The following is a 7,749-nucleotide window of genomic DNA, read 5'->3' on the forward strand; positions in this document are numbered from 1 at the left end:
CTCCAAACACCTTTTTGGCACCCAGACCTTCTTCATAGGCGGTCCATTCCTGCAGTTAGTACCTATATACCTGGCAAACACTTCACCCTTCTGATTCTTAAACAGTTTATAGTTTGTATCAAAGGATTCATCAATAACAATGGGATTAGCACAAGTGAAGCCAGATAGGGTGGATGGATCCACTGAAGGTCCTTTTGCAGCAACCCATGTGGTTTTGGGGTACTGCTCAGGTTTCCAGTAAGAGCCATCAGCATTCATTTTCCTTTCGAACCCAACACCCTCTTTCCTAGGTTTTTGATTCAGGATCTGCCTTTTGAGGACATCACATAGTGTTTGATGCCCTTTGAGGCTTTTGTACATCCCTGTTTCAAGCAATGTCTTCAACCTAGCATTCTCATCAGCAATAGCAGTGGTATCCTCAGCAGAGGGGTTAGTTACCACATCAACAGTTGAAGATATTGCAATAGTAGCAGCAGTAGAACACCCAGCAACAGAAGTAGCATTGTCACGCTCGATGCATTTAAGACATGGTGGTTCAAATCCTTCCTGAGCTGAACTGATCTGTTTGGCGCGAAGTGACTCATTTTCCTTTTGAAGATCTTCATGAGCCGCTCTTAATTTCTCAAGATTTTGCTTCCTTTGAAGATAATCATAGGAAAGCTTTTCATGAGTTGTTGAGAGCGTTTCATGACGACTTTCAAGTTCCTCATACTTAACGTGAAGATTTTTTATGTCTTCAATTAAGGACTGAGATCGAGTCATTTCAGCGTCTAACAATTCATCGCTTTTGTCTAACAGTTTTTGAACATGTTCCATAGCCTTCTGTTGTTCAGTTGCAATTTTAGGAAGTGTTTTGTAGCTGGTTTTGGAACCACAGTCAGAGTCATCTTCACTGGAAGTTTGATAGTGAGTAGTGCGTGTGTTTACCTTGGCACCGCGTGCCATGAAGTAGTAGGTAGGAGCAGAGTAGTCCTTGTCATTTGCATCGGTGTCGGTGACGGAGTCATTGTCTTCAGTGTTGAAGATGGACTTGGCAATGTATGTTGTAGCCAGACTCGCAACGCCAGAATCGGACTCCTCCTCAGATTCCACCTCCGCCTCCTCAGAAGCGGACTCCTCCTCTGAATCCATTTCCTTGCCAACAAACGCACGTGCCTTGCCAGATGAGCTCTTCTTGTGTGATGAAGACTTTGAGGAGAACTTGGAAGAAGACTTTGAGTATTTCTTCTTCTTCTTGTCATCAGAATCATACTCCTTGCTCTTCTTTTTCTTTTTGTTCTCATTGTCCCACTGCGGACACTTAGAGATGTAGTGACCAGGTTTCTTGCACTTGTGGCATGTTTTCTTCTTGTAGTCATGAGCAGAAGCTTCATCATTCTTTGAGCTTGATCGTGAGGACTTTTTGAAGCCTTTCTTCTTGGTGAATTTTTGGAACTTCTTCACAAGCATAGCAAGCTCCTTTCCAATGTCTTCAGGATCATCAGAACTGCTGTCAGATTCTTCTTCAGATGAGGAGACAGCTTTTGCCTTCAAGGCACGAGTTCGCCCATAGTTGGGACCGTAGATATCTCTTTTCTCAGAAAGCTGAAACTCGTGTGTGTTGAGCCTCTCAAGTATGTCAGACGGATCGAGTGTCTTGAAGTTAGGACGTTCTAGGGTGTCAAACGAGCTGTCAAGTGATCTCAGGAGTGTCTTGACGACTTCATGCTTGGTGATCTCAGTGGCGCCGAGGGCTTGAAGCTCATTTGTGATGTCAGTGAGTCGATCAAACGTGAGCAGGACATTCTCATTGGCATTTCTCTTGAAGCGGTTGAAGAGGTTGCGAAGGACACTGATTCTCTGATCTCTCTGGGTTGAGACGCCTTCGTTGACCTTGGAGAGCCAGTCCCAGACTAGCTTAGATCTTTCCAAAGCACTCACGTGGCCATACTATCCTTTGGTCAGATGACCACAGATGATGTTCTTGGCAGTGGAGTCCAGTTGAACGAACTTCTTGACATCAGCAGCGGTGACACCTTCACCAGCCTTGGGAACGCCATTCTTGACGACATACCATAGGTCGACATCAATGGCTTCAAGATGCATGCGCATCTTATTCTTCCAGTAGGGATATTCAGTTCCATCGAAGACGGGGCATGCAGTGGAGACTTTCATTATCCCTGCAGTCGACATAGCTAAAACTCCAGGTGGTTAAACCGAATCACATAGAACAAGGGAGTACCTTGCTCCGATACCAATTGAAAGTGCTAGTGATTGACTAGAGGGGGGTGAATAGGCGATTTTTATGAAAGTCTTCAATACATGGAAGTTTCGAAGAAGAACGATAGAAATAAACCTATTACCATGCAGCGGAAGGTAGACTACACTAGGCAAACCATAGTCAAGTATTCAATGAAGTGAAAGCACAATGACTAATAGCAGCTAGGCAGTAAGGATCAGGTAGGAAGATATTGTGAAGCCAATCAGAACAAGCAGTCACTCAGTGAAGACAAAAGATAATGCAATCATACAATGACTTCACAAGGACCAACAGTAAGTAAAGGGAAGGGAAGGATGAAACCAGTGACTCGTTGAAGACAATGATTTGTTGGACCAGTTCCAACTGCTATGACAGTTGTACGTCTGGTTAGGGCGGCTAGGTATTTAAACCTGAGGACACACAGTCCCGGACACCCAGTCCTGAACATGCTGCTCAGGACACCCAGTCCTCACCGTATTCCCCTTGAGCTAAGGTCACACAGACCTCGCCCAATCACTCTGGTAAGTCTTCAAGGTAGACTTCCAAACCTTCATAGACTTTGTTCACTGGCGATCCACAATGACTCTTGGATGCTCCGAACGCGACGCCTAACCGGCTGGAGGATTCACAGTCCTCAAGTGTAATAAGTCTTCAGATCACACAGACAGGAAGACTTAAGTGATGCCTAACCCTCTTTGGCTCTGGGTGTTTAGGGCTTTATCCTCGCAATGAATTCTCTCTCAAAGGCTTCAAGGTGGGTTGCTCTCAAATGACAAAAGCCATATTCTAACTCTGAGCAGCCAACCGTTTATGGTTATAGGGGGTGGGCTATTTGTAGCCACTAGGCAACCGGGCCTGATTTGTCCGAAATGACCCTGGGTCACTAAGGAACTGACACGTGTTCCAACGGTCAGATTTCAAACACACACAACAACTTTACTTGGGCTACAAGCAAAGCTGACTTATCCAACTCTGTACAAGATTTGCTCTCATAGTCTTCACTCGAAGACATAGGATTTTGGTTAAGCATCACTTCAGTCATTCTGACTGGTTCTCTTGGACCCCACTTAATAGTACGGTGGTTCCTATGACTCAACAAAGAAGAAAAAGAATGACGAAAGAACTAAGTCTTCGTGCTCCATAGTCTTCATGCGATGTCTTCTCTTGTCATAGTCTTCAATGTAAATGTCTTCACATACCACCTTTGTTTTCAATGTCTTCTTAGATTTTTAGGGGTCATCTCTGGTAGGAAAACCGAATCAATTAGGGACTTCTACATGTGTTATCCTGCAATTCTCACAAACACATTGGTCCCTCAACTAGGTTTGTCGTCAATACTCCAAAACCAACTAGGGGTGGCACTAGATGCACTTACAGAGGACGAGACAGTGTGAAGAGAACAACACTAGAAAGCAAGCGCGGAGGCTCCTGCCTATATAGTGGAGTACTACTTTAGTTTTGTCTACCGGCTAGAGCCGGCTTGACCTTGGCAATGACTGTCAAGAAGTCTTCATGCACGTGCCCCGGAGGCGCAGTTGTCGTAATTTTGATCTAAAGCACCGGATTATAACATATAACACGAAAAGAAGACACATGACAAGAAATCATAACCTCACTGCCCAAAGGAGACAAGATGAATCCTGACGGACAAACTAGACAAGGATCAAAGCTCAAATTAAAGATAAACTCATAGAAAAGGGGTCCATCGATAGATGTCCTAATTAACATAGACGGCTTGACCTAGATGGCAGCCGAGTAGTCTTTGTGCATGTGCCCCCAATGACTAGCCCAACTCAGTTGTCGCTGTTTAACCCTCGCACATGACACCTAATTTTGCGAGATGACAAGAAACCTTTTTTAGATTTCTCACCAGAACTATAGCCTGCACGATATGTAGATGATAGCCAATCCAGGCGTGTCTACTGGAGTGTGGTCACATGCACGGACGAACTGATCTTCCGTGTCTTGCAGGGACCGTCCAGGTACCAACGTATGTACTACTTCTATTAACTCACCCGACTAGCGGGCCGGGAGTGTGCCTATGGTCGGTTCTCAACTGCGGTCCCACATGTGTGTGCAAATGCAATATGAGGCACGTTCCATTTGGAGAGCGGCGTGCCAGACCGACCGACCGTCTGGGTGCGACAGGAACGCGACGGGCGTGTTGTACACTCCGTACATGTGTACCGCCGTTTTCTTGAGTCTTTGCTCCATGGCGCAATCCATTGATACAAAATTAGTATACTGTACCATTTAAAAGTCGAGGGCGGGACTTCTCCCGCGAGGTAGGCGGGGCAGCTCTGCCTAGTCAGTTCGACAAAGACGCGAGAAGATGAGGGAGTAGGCTGCTGCAAACATAGGGCCGTGTGATTTGACAGTGAGTTACTGCTGGACAGGTGGGCCCCGGTGATTTGACATGCAATTATCATTTTAACTGCGCCTCTACGACCGGCTTGAGTCTCTCAATTCCTGACCACCTCCATACAGGTGCCTCTCCCGACGCCCCACCATGTAGAGGTTGGATCTTGCTTGAGAGCCCACTCCTCCACTTTTTCCTTTCCTCCTTCCCCCAGATATGCAAAAATGCCATGTAAAGCGGGCTTATATCCCACTATTGTACTTGATCCTATAGGTGCTAAGCCTGCCACATAGGCATAAAGTCTGATGTAGCAAGTTAATTAAGAAGAGACACAGTAGTTTGGTGACCCTAGGAAGAAACGGTGATAAGCATGTGTACCTAGATGAAGCAAACTTAGTAACAAAAAACTAAGCACCTATGCATTGGGGACTTGACTTGCTAAGCCATTTAATGCCCATAGCACCTCATCTGAGCATCATTTCATTGGAAGAGCTCACTCCTTGGCAAATGCAATAAATACTACGAAGAAAGAGATAGAGAGTAGTAAACAAAAAAATACTCATATAGCCAACCTTATAGCTAACCTTGTTGTATGAGTGACTAAGTGATGACTATGTATGACATGCCAACATTAGATAGACTAATGCACCATGTTAAATATCCAAGGGTGCGGCCGCGCGAGCGAGGCGACGGTCATGGTAGGCGCGACCATGATACGGGCTGCTGGCAGCCCTTGGATCTGAGATTGAATGGTCACATGCTAAGTTGCTGAAAATTTGCAGAATAACCCTCCAGGATAGGATGTTCACCCATAGGTCTAGAATCACGCCATGCAACTATTCGATCTCAGATCCAAGGGCTCTCGGAAGCCCGTATGATGGGAGAATAGAAAGCTTCGTATCACTTGTAATTTTCCCGACGCTTGACATGACATCGAAGGCCATTTAATTGGGCGTCGAGTAGACATGACATCTAATTGGGCCCCATAGTACTGTGCATGAATCCATTTATCCACCAGGCAAGCTACTACCCTACCATTCGCACGTGCCCCCAACTCGACATTTTTACAATTGATAAGCCGCTCCTAGTCGTCCCGTCTTCTCACATTACGATTGTTCCACTAATCCTAACCCTCCTCCAAAATCCATGGCTTCCCAAATCTCCATGATTAGTGGTGAGTACAAGGTTAGAACCATCACCGGCGATGAGTTTGACGTCATCTACACCCATTCTTCGGCAATGGTGAAATAATGCCTTGCTCGCTTCAAACGCATGTTCAAAAACTCAAATGATGAGTGGGTCGCTGGGCCAGATGTTGAGTACACCATAGTCCTGGGAAGCAAGAAGAATCTAAAGCGGGAAGAGAAGAAGAATCCCGCAGTGATCAAGGTTTGCGTGCATGACTTATGCTTGTTCTACCACATATTCCATGCCGATGTTGAGTGCCAGGATTTTAAGAATTTCCTCAAGGACGGCTGAGTCAAATTCTTTACTGTAGACTTTAGGAATGACAAGGAAATCCTGGGTCAGATAGGCCTGGTTGTGGGCGACCCCTTCGACCTCCAGGAGAAAGGGCTGGTGCCCTCCCGTGATCAGCCTTCAATACTGACCCTGGCAGGAGCCATGGTTCATCCTTCATATGGTACACTGAAGAAACCTCCGTTCAAGTTTCATCATGCATGGAAATGGAATGTACTAGATATAGACCACATCCACTGTGCTGCAATGGATGGCTACCTTTGTTTCAATATCTACAAGGGTTGGATGAAGAGCAAGAGCCAAGTGTGCGGTTCAAGCAAAGAAGTATCGACCAAGAGGAAGAGGGACAAGGACGAAGTCGAGGACGTGGATGAGGAGTCCGAGTAAGGTGGCAGTGTCCTTGCTCATGGTGGTTCTAATGCAGTGTCTACTGGATTAGTTGCTTAGTTTAATTTCAGGTGTGCTTAGTTTTATTTGAGGGGTGTGTTGTGCTGAGCCCCCAGCAGAACTATGTTATGTTTCTTCTCGTTATATTTCATACATGTCATCTTTTAGTTGGTATAGTACTAGCACTCGTTTCTTCACATTATATAGGTACAATATATATGGCCAACATCATATAGCCAGCAGTTTAGTTGTCAAAGAATTTCAGGGTGCTTAGTTTTGTCAAAGAATTCCAGGGTGCTTAATTTTACTTGAGGGGTGTGTTGTGCTGGAGACCATTAACTTATCATTATGAGATCCAGCTTATTTTTTTCATGTAACATGGTCAACAGGTTTGACGTGAAAATAACAATGTCTAATGGCATTTCAAATATACGCTGTCTCCCCCCAGATTTTCTTTACAGAGGCAACATAGAACTATATGAGTGCACTGTTAAATTTTGGAATTATTCCGGGTTCGTTTGGCCTTTTTATACATTAATTGAGTTTCTGGCCATTTAATGTGCATAATTCAAATTTGAACTACAAGCACATGCTCCCGTGCACCAAAGTTGATTGAAAAATCACATGTGTGTCCTCGGGTGAATTTCTAGGTCATATGCAAGAAATGGGAATGAAACTCAAACATCTGGGCATCGTGGTTCAGCCGAGAACATTGAGAAGCTTGGTTTTGAAATTCTTGTAAATACAAAACATGCCTGAAAATCATGAAACTTGGCATGGTGTCATGTCATGGTACTACCATGCCGTGGTAAAAAAATTGCAGAATAGGAACAAGTTTTGGTATAAGTTTCTTGCAAACCGGAGCTTTTCTCAAGAAGGCTCGTGGTTCTGAGAGGGAACGTGTCACCTTTGTGTGCATAATTCAAATTTTAAATACAAGCACATGCTCCAGTGGACCAAAGCTGGTTGAAAAATCACATGTGTGTCCAGGGGTAAATTTCTAGGTCCCACGCCAAAAATGGGAATGAAATTCAAACATCGCGTCATGCCTCGGCTGGAAACATTGAGAAACTTGTTTTTTTAATTCTTGTAAATCCGAAACACGCATGAAAATCATGAAACTTGGCTTGGTGTCATGACATGGCACCAACATGTTGTGGTAATTTTGCTGTCCGATTTGTGAAGGCGCACACATTAACAATCAATAAAATCATTTTGGAACAAGTGATGTCACGTTACAATAAAAACACAAGTATTATTGAAACCGAGGGCGTTCTATTTATCA

The sequence above is a fragment of the Triticum dicoccoides genome, chromosome 2A (assembly GCF_002162155.2).
Source record: "Triticum dicoccoides isolate Atlit2015 ecotype Zavitan chromosome 2A, WEW_v2.0, whole genome shotgun sequence".
Lineage (NCBI taxonomy): Eukaryota > Viridiplantae > Streptophyta > Magnoliopsida > Poales > Poaceae > Triticum > Triticum dicoccoides.